The sequence below is a fragment of the Neovison vison genome, chromosome 8 (assembly GCF_020171115.1).
Source record: "Neovison vison isolate M4711 chromosome 8, ASM_NN_V1, whole genome shotgun sequence".
NCBI classification, from domain to species: Eukaryota; Metazoa; Chordata; class Mammalia; order Carnivora; family Mustelidae; genus Neogale; species Neogale vison.
In genome coordinates this window covers 107,639,061-107,654,257 of record NC_058098.1, presented here as the reverse complement: position 1 = coordinate 107,654,257, position 15,197 = coordinate 107,639,061, and positions in this window count along the sequence as shown.

The window sequence follows — 15,197 nt, the reverse complement described above, 5'->3', positions numbered from 1 at the left end:
TCTTGGATCTTGGGTATTGGGACAGTTCAGGGACATGAACCCCTATATATAAAACAGCATATAAAACACAGTGTCTTCTCCATTTCAAACACATGGCTTGCCTGGATGGTCCAACTTTATGTCTCACAATGTCTTTGCAAAAAACACTTGCAAGATCAGGAACAATTTCCAACATTGCATTGAGCAAACAGGAAGCCTAAAAACCTAGGAAATTAGAGGTTTTATTCATTTAATCAAAGCCTGTCTCATCTTAACGATAAGGTTCATATTTCTGATCTAAAATTTTTCTTTATCAAACAGATGGTTTACAATATTTTGATTACACAATTTAAATGCTACCTCTTCCAATAATGGCCCATTTTCCCCAAGAAAAACACAACAATCAGACAACTATAATTAGAGATTAAACTGAGAGTAGGTGGCATGTGGAAACTAAATAATAAAAGATTGTGTTCTACCATTTTTTTTCCAAAGGCAACTCAGGTTAGTTCAATTAGTACATTTTATAACAAGTTCTTGCTTCTCACTTCTGATTTTATTTTATTTATTTATTTTTTATTTGTTTGACAGACAGAGATCACAAGTAGGCAGAGAGAGAGAGAGGAGGAAGCAGGTTCCCTGCTGAGCAGAGAGCCCGATGCGGGGCTCGATTCCAGGACCCTGGGATCATGACCTGAGCCAAAGGCAGAGGCCTCCCACTGAGCCACCCAGGCACCCCTCACTTCTGATCTTAACCAGCAATCCTTTACTGTTTCAGGCCTCTAGGTCTCTTTGCTGTTACTATACTTGCTAAACTAGGCCATAAGACTTGACATGGTGATGGTAGTGGACTTCTTCATAGTACAGTGAATGTGTTATCGTACGGTATAGAATGTTATCGTACGGTACCTGAAGTACAAATGGCAGCAAGCAATCACTCTGTGGAGGGGACAACAGTTCCCATAAAGTAGCAAGCAACAATTAAGGTAGTGGTTTCTAAAATCCCTCCGTGATAAAGGTATTCTTAGCCATCATTCATGCCTAACCAATCCCAGGTAGGGAGACTTTACCAAGTGAGGGTGACTAGTTGAGGCTGGTTGAGAAGAAGTAACACCATATTCTGAGAAAGAACTACACAGCTTGAATTCTCACTTGCCTCTTTAATGTATAAGTGTGTATTTACATGTATATGTGTGTATACATATGTATACATATATATAATATATGTATAAATGTATAGTCTTTACATTTCCACCTCTGCAAAAAAAAAATGCTTTCCAATTTCCACAGGTAAATATGTGCTGTATATCATTCTCTATAGCTTTTTTTTTTTAAGATATTATTTATTTACTTGACAGAGAAAGAGATCACAAGTAGAGAGAGAGGCAGGCAGAGAGAGAGGTGGAAGCAGCCTCCCTGCTGAGCAGAGAGCCTGACACAGCCCTCCATCCCAGGACCCTGAGACCATGACCTGAGCAGAAGGCAGAGGCTTAATCCATTGAGCCAGCCAGGCACCACTCTCTGTAGCTTTTTAAGAATTCTGAAGGGTCTGAAATTTTACCCTATCTGCCTGCCACAGTTCCATGAATGCCAGTGGAAGCCAGAAAACCACTGGGTCAGAGATGAAGGGTAATTTATTGCTTGAAGCTATAACAGCCCAGTAGCCACATTACTGTGCCAGTGCCTTGAGCCCTGATTTCCAGAGTGCGGTGAAGAGGGCCACATGACAGCTGCATACACATTGGGTTGCATCACAGGAAAGGAACAGTGAGATTAGAAAAACCTTTAGTAGTGGGCAGTAAGAACATCTGCCCTTTGCTCAAAAGGAGACACAATCTGTGTCTTTAAAGGCTATAAACAAACCTGCCCTTTGCACCAGACACAGACACTATTTCTATCTTCCAAGGTTTCCTACCAAAGGAACAAGGTCAGACTGCCCCCTTGAAAGGCAAGCAGACGTGTCTCCCAGCATGGCAAAGTACAACTCTATCATCGATCAAAATTTCTTCCATCCAGGTAAATTAAAAGACACAGAATCTAATTTCACATCAGTTATGTATTAGTCATTTCTTGCTCTGTAACATTACCAGAAACCTAGTGGCAATCCACATTTATTATTATCTCACAGTTTCTATAGAATGTTAAAATAACATATTTGTTATTTTATACCACTAAATTTGGGACTAAATTTGGGGTCACTTGTTGCACAGCAATAGACATTTGGAACAGACAGACAGTGAGGAATTAACACACATCTGAGAAAACTGTAGTAGAAATCTATAGTAGCTCCTACACCCATCCTCCCCCAAAATTCATATCCACCCAGAACCTCAGAATGTGACCTTATTTGGAAATGGGGTCTTTGCTAATATAGTCAAGTTAAAGTGAATTTATACCAGACTATGGTTAAACCTAATCCAATGATTAAAAGGCATAGACACACACAGAAGGAAGATGGCCATGTGAAGAAGGAGGAAGAGATTGGAGTCATGTTGCCAAAAGCCAAGAAACACCAAGGATTACTGGCAACCACCAGAAGCTAGGAGAGAAACATGGGATAGTTTCTCCTTCAGAATCTCCAGAAGGAACCAACCAGGTCAACATTTTGATTTTGGATTTCTCACCTCCTGAACTGTGAAAGAATAAATTTCCATCATTTTAAGCCACTCAGTTTATGGTAATCATTACAGCAGCCCTAAAAAATGAATACAGCATCTAACACTAAAACAAAAACAATAAAAAGAAACTTGGAGTAGAGGGAGAATATAGAGAGAGAAGACAACTTCTCAAAAAAAGAAGTTAAGATTTTCAAGCAGATAAGAGGAGTTAAATGATACGGTAATGTGAACTAGGAAGAGTATACCATACAAAGGAATAGCCAGAACAAAAAAGAATTCTAAGAAATTAAAAATGTAGTTATAGAAAGAAAAATATTCACTAGAATAGTTATAAAGTGAAGCTCTCCCAAAAAGTAGGACAAAAAGACAGGAAAATGGAAAATAGGTAAGAAAATTAGAAGAATGGTCCCAGAAATCAAAATTCAAACAGGAGTTCCGAAAAGAGAGAATAGGAAAAAGAGAGAGCACAGAATCAATAAAACCACCGAAATTGTCCAGAACATGATTTACTTATTAAAAGGACCCACCAAGTGCCCCACAGTGAATGAGAAAAGATGTACACCAACTCTTAGTTCTAAATTTCAGATACATTTTTGAAAAGATAAAACAGATCTTCTACACAAAGTGTTAGAGTCAGAATGGCTTCAGACCCATGATAGACTGACTGCATTAAGGGCCCTAATTAAAGGCCTCCCTATATCCCTAAACTTTGCCATGTAACTTTTTTTTTAAAGAATTTTATTTATTTATTTGACAGACAGAGATCACAAGTAGGCAGAGAGGCAAGCAGAGAGAGGTGGGGTGGGGGGTGGGGAAGCAGGCTCCCTGCTGAGCAGAGGGCCTGATGCAGGGCTCAATGCCAGGACCGTGATATCATGACCTGAGCTGAAGGCAGAGGCTTTAACCCAGAGCCACCCAGGTGCCCCTGCCATGTAACTTTGTAGTCCCTTTCTTCTCTGACTATGGCTTTGGCCATATGACTTACGTTGGTCAAAAGGACAGTAGTGGAGAAAACACTTGAAAAAAAAAAAAAAAAGGAAATCAGTGAGGTAACGGATGTGTTAATTAACTTGATGGAGAAAATCCTCTCACAATGTATACATACATAAAATCATCATGTCGTACACCTGAAATATATTACAATTGTAGTTGTCAACTATGCCTCTCAATAAAGTTGGAAAAAAAGAGAGGGTGGGTTATAGGGGAAAAGTTAGATGCACAGATCCATGGACAGGTAGAGTTGAGAAACAGATACACACAAAGAGGGTCAATTGGTATTTTTAAATCAACTTTATTTTTTTGAACAGTTTATCAGAAAAATTGAAAAGATAGTTCAGAGAGTTCCATAGATCCCACAATCTGTTTCCTCTATGATTGATATTTTTTACATTTATCAAATGTAAGGTGGGTACATTTATGAAGATTAATGAATCAATATCAATACACAATTAATTTAAAACCATGCTTTATTCAGATTTCATTAGTTTTTACCTAAAGTCTTTTTTCTGTTCCAGAATCCCATTTAGGATACAACATTACATTTAAGTAGCTGTGTTTCCTTAGGCCCCTCTTGTTTAAAAGAATTTTTTTTAAGATTTTATTTATTTATTTGACAGAGAGAGAGAGAGAGAGAGATCACAAGCAGGCTGAGAGGCAAGCAGAGAGAGAGGGAAGCAGGCTTCCTGCCGAACAGAGAGCCAGGATCCCAGAATCCTGGGATCATGACCTGAGCTGAAGACAGAGGCTTAACCCTTTGAGCCACCCAGGCTCCTCTTGTTTATAACAACTTTGACAGTTCTGAGGAGTACTGGTCAGGTATCTTGTTTAATGTTCAACTGGAATTTGTCTGCTGTTTTCCTTCTGATTAGACTGGAGATAAGGATTTGAGGGAGGAAGATTATAGAGATAAAGTGCCATTTCATCCCATCGTAAGTATACCAACCACATGATTTAGTACTGATTTTAACTGTGGTCCCTGGCCAAAGTCATGTTTGTGACGTATTACTTTATATACTTTAAAATTACTGTTCCCCCTTAAAGAAAACAATATGTGCAGCCCTCATTTAAAGAGTGGAGCCAATTGATTTTTTTTTTTTTACAAAGTTGCAAAACAATTCAATGGAGGAAAAAGTCTTTTTGACAATTAGTGCTGGAAAAATTGGATATCCATGAGCAAAAAAAAAAAAAAAAGAGAGAGAGAGAAAGAAAGAAACTTGATCTGTACTTCATACTAGTTATTCAAAATGGATCAAAGACTTAAATATAAAAGTAAGGGGTGCCTGGGTGGCCTACTGGGTTGAGCCTCTGCCTTCAGCTCAGGTCATAGTCTCAGGTCCTGGGATGGAGCCCTGCATCAGGCTCTCTGTTAGGCAGGGAGCCTGCTCCCCCTAACCCCCCACCTCTCTCTGCCTGCCTCTCTGCCTACTTGTAATCTCTCTCTCTCTGTCAAATAAATAAATAAAATCTTTTAAAAAATGTAAAAGTAAAACTGTAAGACACTCAGAAGAACAGAATACAGGTGTATATTTTTGTGACCTTGAATTAGACACTAATTTCTTAGAAATGGCACCAGAAGCCAAAGGAATCAAAAAAAATTAGACTTCATAAAAATATTTATGATTTTGTGTTTCAAAGGATACTATCAAGAAAGTGCAAAGACAAGCCATGGAATGGGAAGAAATGTTTGCAAGTCATACATCTGCATTTATTATCTAAAATATGTAAAGGACTCAGGCGCCTGGTTGGCTCGGTTGGTTAAGAAACCCCTTTGGCTCAGGTCATGATCCTAGAGTCCCAGGATTGAATCCCGCATTGGGCTCCCTGCTCAACGGAGGGTTTGCTTCTCCCTCTGACCCTCTCCACTCTCATGGTCTCTCTCTCTCTCTCTCTCATTCTCTCTCTTTAAAATAAATAAATAAAATCTTAAAAAAAAAAAGAACTCCTATAACTCAACATAAAAAGACAACACAATTTAAAAATGGGCAAAGGATTTGAATAGACATTTCTCCAAAGAAGATGAACAAATGGACCAAAAAAATGGACATGATAAGATGATCAATATCATTAGTCATCAGGGAAATGCAAATCTCAAAACAGTGAGATACCATTTCACACCCATTAGGGTGGCGTTATGTAACCCAAAAGTTGTACAGTAACAAATGTTGATGAGAATGTGAAAATATTGGAACCCTCCCACATTAGTGGTGGGAATGCAAAATGGTGTAACCACTCCATAAGACAGTTTGACAGATCCTCAAAAATTTAAACCTAGAGTTACCATCTGACTCAGCAATTCTACTCCCAGCTATATACCCAAGAGAACTGAAAATATATGCTCACATAAACACTTCTACATGAATGCTATAATAACAGTATTATTCATAATAGCCATAATATTCATAATTAATTCATAATTAATAACAGCATTATTAATAATGGTGGAAGTAACCCAAATGGCCATCAACTGATGACTGGACAAACAAAATGTGGCATACACATGCAATGGTGTATTATTCAGCTATAAAAGGGAATGAAATTTTGATACATGCTACAACATGAATGCATCTTGAAAATATGATGCCTAATGAAAGAATTCAGTAACCAATGGACACATGTTGTATAATTCCATTTATAATGAAGGCCTGGAATAGGCAGAGAAATAAATTAGTGGTTGCCAGGGGCTGGGGGTTAGGACAGAGCGTGAGGATGAAGGAGCAGAAAATGACTGCTAATAGGTATGGGGTTTCTTTTTGGGTTGATGAAATGCTCTAAAATAATTATGGTTGCACAAGTCTGTTAATATACTAAAAACTGCTGAATTATATAGTTAAAAAGGGAGAATGTTATCCTATGTGAAATATACCTGAATAAAGCTCTTTTTTTTAAAAAAAAAAGTTCTTAGATAAGACACTAAAAGCACAATCCAAAAAAGAAAAAAAAATAGTGAATTGAGCCTCATCAAAATTAACACTTTTTGCTCTGTTAAAGACATTGTTAAGAGAAAGAAAAGCCAAGCCCAGATTGGAAAAGAATTTTGCAAGTCACATCAGTGACAGATCTTTTCTTCCCGAATATATAAAGAATTCTCAAAACTCAAAAAAAAAAAAAAAAGGAAACATACCACCTTGTTCCTTGATAAAGCTTATTGTACTTAAATGAAATCTTCATCGTGATCATGGTTATAAATTGACTTATCCAATTATAACCTGGTAAAAAAGAAGACAGATTCTTAGTGAAGCTATGCAAAAAAAAAAAAAATTATGGTTAGGAAAGAAGAGAACTGGGTAAAGACACTTTGCATAATATTTAACCAATGTTACCATTATTCTGAGCAGTTTTGTAGATAAAGCTAACCAAGCTATATCATTAATCATAACATAATCTTTATCATATGTTTTCATTGTTAGCTTTTAATCTACTTTATACTCTTTATGGGATTGCTTATTCTGAATTCCAAGGGGTCAGTTTGTACAGGATACTATATAAAGGATATCTCATTCCAATTTGAACAAGTATGGCAGTAAAATTGGTGGTTAGAGATGAAGGAAAAAGCTTTTTGATATGTTCACTAAAAGTAGAATATTACCCATAATTAAATCAAAAGTAGGTTTTGTGGCTCCTGGGTTAAGCAGTGTATTTTCATGCATTTGTCTGCTTCTGGACTAAGAAGTCTGCAAAACCTACCCCAGTCCTTTAGTTCAGGTTGACAGCAGTCTATGCTGACAGTGTCAGTCTATTCTGTATCCACAGTCCTTGACTGTGGTTCTTTTGGTGTTTCTTCCAAAGACCATTTCATCTCAGGCAAGAGGACCCTAAAAAGGAGTTAATAGCTAGATTACCTCTAGCTATTTTGTTCCACACCCTTAGCTGTAGGCTTGTCTGGGCAGCTTGTGGCTGAAGTTAGTGGCATAGCTTTTAAGAGTTCATAACACTTTATTGTTGCCTATGGAGCTTTCCCCTTAAATTGAGAGACAAGAGAGATACAGAAAGGGTTATTGACAAACTAGCCTTTGCAAAAAGATTGTCATCTTTGGTGAAGAAAGGTCTTTTTTCTCTCTTGGACTCCTTTTATTTTATTTTTTAAAAAAGATTTTATTTATTTATTTGACAGAGAGAGATCACAAGTAGGCAGAGAGGCAGGCAGAGAAAGAGAGAGAGGAGAAGCAGGCTTCCCACTGAGCAGGGAGCCCGACGTGGGACTCGATCCCAGGACCCTGAGATCGTGATCCGAGCCAAAGGCAGAGGCTTTAAACCCACTGAGCCACCCAGGCACCCCTGGACTCCCTTTTAAAGATTTATTTACTTATTTCAGAGAAAGAGAAGGAGTGGGAGGGACAGAAGGTGAGGGAGAGAGAACCTCAAGCAGATCCCTGCTAAGTGTGGAGCCCGACACAGGGCTTGATTCCATGACCCTGAGATCACCATCTGAGCTGAAACCAAGAGTTGGACGTTTCACTGACTGGGCCACCCAGGCACTCCTCTCATACTCCTTTTAAAAATATTCACCCATACAAGGGCACTTGGGTAGCTCAGTGGGTTAAGCATCTGCCTTCTGCTCAGGTCATGATCCCAGGGTCCTGGGATGGAGCCCCGCCTCGGGCTTCCTGCTCCATAGGGAGCCTGCTTCTCCCTCTCCCTCTGCTGCTCTACCTGCTTGTGTGCTCTCTCTCTCTCTCTCTCTTTCTCTGTCAAATAAATAAATAAAATCTTTTTTAAAATAAATACATAAGTAAAATAAAATTAAATGTTCACCCGTACAAAAAGAACTACAAGCTTAGGTTTTACAGCTCCAGCCAAGGGTTAACAGGAAATCTGAAACTCAAAAACACCAGTCCAGCAGCTCCAACACACACACACACACACACACACACGCACGCGCGCACACAGTCTTTGCACTGTAAGTGGTAAATGAACACATCAAAGAGCACAGAGAATGTGAGGAGATGACAGAAGTACAAGTATCCAAGTAGATGATCAAAAGCTATTATCAATCAGATTCTGTTGTCTGCTACCTCGGAGATCACCAGACAGCAGCCATTCCTGAGAAACCACCAAAACAAGACCCCTGTAATTTCAGCATGTGGTTCAGCAAATGAAACCTCATATCCTTACCATCTCCATTTTGCCAACAAACTATAAGAACTAGAAACTTCTTATTTTCAGAATGGTTTTGGCAAGCAAAATGGAGTCCTTTACGTGAACTAGCTCAGGTCTCCCTACAACTACAAAGGCAAAACACTTTGACTACTGGTATTTTGCACAAGAAGCTAAATGGAGTTGCATACAGGCATCAGCTCAGTTTCCCATTAAACTATAAAATCTATATTTCTTTTTTTGTTTTTTTTGAAGATTTTATTTATGAACTGAGACACAGGGAGAGAAGGAACACAAGCAGGGGGAGTGGGAGAGGGAGAAGCAAGCAGGCTTCCCACTGAGCAGGGAGCCCGATGTGGGGCTAATCCCAGGACCCTGGATTCATGACCTGAGCTGAAGGCTGACACCTAATGACTGATTCACCCAGGTGCCCCCAAAATCTAGATTTCTATGCTTCTACTATGTTTTGTAGCATGCTGAATAACCCTCTACATCCACCATCTCAGTATCCCCCAGGCTTCAAGTGTTGAACACTTGTACATCCAGAATGCTTTTACACTGATCTGAGACTCTGCTAAGCACCATCTGAGTGCCTCAGTGAATTCTAATGTCTAGACACTTAAACATCCCAGATGTTGTTCAGCATCGTGAAGGAATATCTTATCAACGCCATCTCAGGTTTCGAAAAGCTGCAAGGGTTGGACACTGGTCCTTCCTATTTGTCATTTACTCCTCCAAATGCAGTCACTTACATGCTCCTATACTTGTACTTCCCATATGTTGTTGGCTGTGATTTGAGCCTTTTAAACACACAATTCAAAGTTGCCCTCCCTACCCCCACCACACCCATGCAAATACATGTGGATACATGAGCTGAACAATTTCCAATCTGTTCAGCACGTGGAATGAGGTATCTTAAATACCCCATTATTATACCCCAAAAATTCAAGAACTGAGCACCTGGCTTTCTACTGTGTTATTCAGTCTGCTGGCTGAATGAAGTATTCCAAAATTCTCTCGGCCCCATAACAAATTATAGATGCCACACAAGAGTACTTCCCCTTTTTTTCCACCATGGTGAAAACATACACATCTCATTTTTATAACAAAATGGAACACTTGAATACTTGCACTTCTGCTCTTTCCCGGACACCCAATGGACTCTCTGACATGCCCAACATCACTTCTCCCGTGAATTGCAAAAGCCCAACAATTCTTTTATGCAATTGTTCAATACATTGAGGGGCATCTTTAAACAGTACTATCCCTTTTCTGAGCTAGACAATTTTACTTTCAGTAAGTGTTTCAGTCTAGTGAATGGATTTTCTCACAAAAGAGTTCCCAATACCATGAAAGGAAATGCCTTTATTTCACTTTGGTAATCACTGTGCTGAATGTAAACTTCTACTTGTACCATTTCATTTTGCAACGACTACAAAAGCTATTGTACCATGAGGGCCTGGAGTCAGCTTGAGCTATTTTGCTGAAGTTCCTGCATGGCCCTGATTCCTGGTCAGGGCATGAAGCATACTGATTAATAATGTTGCTTTGTAATCATGGGTTTGTAGAGGTTCAAGCAGATTTGTACCAGCTTGTCAGCCTTGTTTATTGAAAACACTGAGACAGATGATTTGCACCTGGTCTCAGCCAGACCCCCAAGAGGACTCTGCTGTTGAGGCTGGTTATGCCTTGGAAATATGTCTAGATGACCAAACAAAAATATTAAAATTCCCAGCTGAGCCTCTATTTTGAGCTCCCTGTTTCCAATGTGTTTCAGGTGGTTCCTGATCCAAAAGAGAAAGTGCATCTGGCCACGTGCCTTACAGAAGGGAGGACAAAGGATCCTGTACCTGGCCTCTCTGGACCCCTTCCCATAAACTAACCTTTAATTGTGATGCATAGTCTTACTTTATTGTTGTTTCTATCCATATTCTCTTTTTGTAACAAACTGTAGGATTTGGATCTGGTGAGTCTCCTTTAGCAATGGATTTCTGTCTAATTGCCGCTTAGCAGGTCTACAAGTGCTGTGGCACACTCGTGTTAGATTCAGTATTCCTAGTGGATTGCCTTCCCTACAACACAGGCCTCCAAGAGCTATACACTTGTACACCTAATATGTTGTTCGGTTTACTGAATGGAGACTGACTCTTCCATGCACCATCTTTTTTGCCCAAGAAACTACAAGATGCTGTGCTTGCTTTTTTTCTTTTTTTTAAAAGATTTACTTATTTATTTGACAGAGAGAGAGCTCAAGCAGGGCAAGCAGCAGAGAGAGAGAGAAGCAGGCTCTCCACTGAGCAGGGAGCCTGATGCAGGACTCAATCCCAGGACTCCGGGATCATGACCTGAGCCAAAAGCAGCCACTCAACCAACAGAGCCACCCAGGCATCCCCAAAGGCAGGTTCTTGACCAATGAGCCACGGAGGTGCTCTGATGCTATGCTTTCCTTAAGATTTGGGGCACTGGGGTGCCTGGGTGGCTCAGTCAGTTAAGCATCCAACTCTTGCTTTTAACTCAGGTCATGATCTCATGGTCAAGAGATCAAGCCACACATCAGGTGTGGCACTCAGAATGGAGTCTACTTGAGATTCTCTCTCTCCCTCTGCCCCTCCCAGCACTGCCCCTGTGCACGCGTGCGTGCTCTCTCTCTCTCTCAAAAAAAAAAAGAAAAAGAAAAAGAAAGAAAGATGTGGGGCACTCTAAGTTGACTATCTTATTGTCACCACTCAGTTACCCAGTAAATTTTGAGAACTTAGCACGCACATCTACATGTTGCTCAGCACACTGAATAGAGTCCAAGAAGTCAAGGAGCTTGAAATATATAGTGCTGGAATGTCATTATATGGTGTATATATAATCACAGTATCCCTAAAAGGATACCATGAAGGAGTGACTGTGGTGCAAGTACTGAAATCTTGAAGGAATGAGAGAGAAAGCCCCAGGGGTCTATAGATAACTGCAGCAAGCAGGGCTGGTAATATAATGATCAAAGCCACAGACTTTAGAGAGGAGGGTCAGGGAATGGTGTTAAGGCAGAAAGGAGAACCCCACCTCAGCACTCAGGGACAAGAAGGAATGTGAGTGTGTGAGCCAAGGTCCTGCTAAGGAAATCCAGGGAGCTGTGACTGGAAGACCGTGAATGGCTGCTGAGTGAGTGAGTCCAGGCTATGACTAGCATGAGGGTTCACTGGACCAGCTCCCTGAGGGAGGTGTTGCGCATATGTCCTAGGTATCGATATTATATCTGGAATTGAGCATGTGCTCAGTCAATGTCTGTGAAATGGTGAATGAATGAATGGCTCTCTGGCCCTGAAAGAGGGATGAAGCCATTACTCAGTACATCCTCATTCAGAGTATCCTGAGGCCAAGCCAGGTGTGTAAATACTATATTGGGTGGTCTGCACTATGTGAAAGTGGACAAGAGGAGACCAGCTCTGAACTGGGGGTCCATGTGGTAGACTGGAAGTAGAAGGGGGAAGTAAATTACAAACTGCATCTGGGAACAAAGCTGAAAGGGTAAGTGTGGGATACCAGGAGGACAAAGAGAAGTAGGGTGTGGGTTTCCAATGGGGTGGTTGAGAATGAGTCCCTTCATAGTTCATGTGTGCTCATGGGGAGTTCAACTGGAAGTTTTTTTTTTTTTTAACTGTGCTATGTTAGTCACCATAAAATACATCATTAGTTTTTGATGCAGTGTTCCAAGATTCATTGTTTATGTACAACACCCAGTGCTCCATGCAATACGTGCCCTCTTTATGTACCCCAATGTTCATAGCAGCAATGTCCATGATAGCCAAACTGTGGAAAGAGCTGAGATGCCCTTCAACAGACAAATGGATAAAGAAGATGTGGTCCATATACAAAATGGAATATACTCATCCATCAGAAAGGATGAATACCCAAGTTTTGCATTGATTGGAAGTCTTAATCTAGTCACTGTTATGTTGAACACAGTAAATTCAGATTGTCATCACACTGCCCCTTGATTTGGGGCACAGCCCTCTACACTTGAAACATTGGGGGTAGTCTTCCCTAGACCCTGGATGAATGCAACTACGGGCCCTTGATATTCCTTCTTTTTCTTAGGTAATTAACAGTAGGGGCTCCTCCTTGTTATACACAGACTCTTAGTAAATGTAAGATATGTAGCAGGCATTTAAGTATGGTGTCGCCCTGCTGAAGTTGTACACCTGTAGCATTTGGGGCCAGAGGTTCTATTAGCATGAAAATATTGGTTTAGTGTGGGGGTCTAATTTTTTTTTGGTTCAAATTTCCCTTCACATATTTGATCACTTGAATAATTAAGACATGAAATTACAATGTAATGGGCTTTCCGAGATGGCCTGAGTTTTGTAGGAGACCTGAGTTTTGTCTGGTCCCAGGAATTCAGCTAGATACCTATCAAATCATTATGAACACCTGTGAACTCAAATGGAAATCTAAGAAAAGAACTGATACAATTCAACAAATAGAAAAGCAATCACATTCTGCAACAACATGGTGACAAAACTCACTTCAAAAAGGAGAACAAGAGGTAGTACAAACTGACTGCTAGGGACCTAATCAGTATGGATGTAAGTAAGATGTCAGAACTAGAGTTCAGAATAACAATTATAAAGATACTAGCTGGACTTGAAAAAAGAAGACAGTAGAGAATCCCTTTCTGGAGAAATAAAAGAACTAAAATCTAATCAAGTCAAAATAAAAAAGACTATTAATGAGATGCATTCAAAAATGGAGTCTCTAGCTGCTAAGATAAGTGGGGCAGAGTAGAGAGTTGGTGATATAGAAGACAAAATGATGGAGAATAAAGAAGCTGAGAAAAAGAGAAATAGACAACTACTGGATCATGAGGGGAGAATTCAAGAGATAAATAATACCATAAAATGAAACAGTATTAGAATAATTGGGATCCCAGAAGAAGAGGAAAGGGTGGAGAGGGGCAGAAGGTAATTGGAACAAAGTAAAGCTGAGAACTTCCCTAATCTAGGAAAGGAAACAGGCATTCAAATCCAGGAGGCACATAGAGACCCCTCAAAATCAATGAAAATAGGTAAACACTTCAACATACAAAATCTCAGAGATGAAGAGAAAATCCTGAAAGCAGCTCAGGATAAGAGGTCCATAACCTACAAAGGTAGAAATATTAGACTGGCAGAAGACCTATCCACTGAGACCTGGCAGACTGGCATGATTATTCAGGATACTAAATGAGAAAAATATGCAGCCAAGAATATGTTATCCAGCAAAGCTGTCATTCAGAATAGAAGGAGAGATAAAAAGCTTCCAGAACAAACAGAAACTAAAAGAATTGTGATCACTAAATTGGCCCTGCAAGAAATATTAAAGGGAATTTTTTAAGTAAAGAGAGAGCCCAAAAATAATATAGTCCAGAAAGGAACAGAGTGATTTTACAGTGATTTTACAGGTAATACAATGGCAGTAAATTCACATCTTTCAACAGCTACTGTGAATGTAAATGGCCTAAAACCTCCAGTCAAAAGACATAGGGTATCAGATTGGATTAAAACAAACAAGACCCATCAGTATGTTGTCTGCAAGAGACCCATTTTAGACACAAAGACACCTCCAGATTGAATGTGAGAGGGTGGTAAACCATTTATCATGCTAATGGACATCAAAAGAAAGCTAGGGAAGCAATCCTTCTATCAGACAAATTAGATTTTAAACTAAAGACTGTAATAAAAGATGAGGAAGGATACAATATCATAATTAAAAGGTCTATCCAACAAGAAAATCTAACAATTTTCAATATTTATGCCTCTAACATGGAAGCAGCCAGTTATTTATACCAATTAATAATAACATTAAAGAAACACATTTATATTAATACAATAATAGTCTGGGACTTTAACACTCCACTCACTGTAATGGATAGATCACCGAAGAAGAAGATCAACAAGGAAAGAAGGGCTTTGAATGACACACTGGACCAAATGGACTTCACAGGTGTATTCAGAGCATTCCATCCTAAAGCAACAGAATCCTCCTTCTTTTCAAGTGTACATGAAACATTCTCCAGAATAGATCACACAGTGGATCACAAATCAGTTCTCAACTAGTACCAAAAGATTGGGATCATTCTGTGCATATTTTCAGACCACAATGCTTTGAAACTCGAACTCAATCATAACAGAAAATTTGGAAAGAACTCAAATACATGGAAGTTAAAGTGCATCCTACTAAAGAATGAATGGGTTAGCCAGGAAATTAAAATAATTAGAAAAATTCATGAAAACAAATGAACATGAAAATACAACTGTTCAAAACTTTGAGATGCAGCAAAGGCAGTCCTAAGAGGGAATAATATAGCAACACAAGCCTTTCTGAAATAGAAAACTTGAACAGACCCATAACCAGCAAGGAAACTGAAGCAGTAATAAAAAATCTCCCAACAAACAAGAGTCCAGGGCCAGATGGCTTTCCAAGGGAATTCTACCAAGCATTTAAAGGAGAATTAATACCTATTCTTCTGAAGCTGTTTCA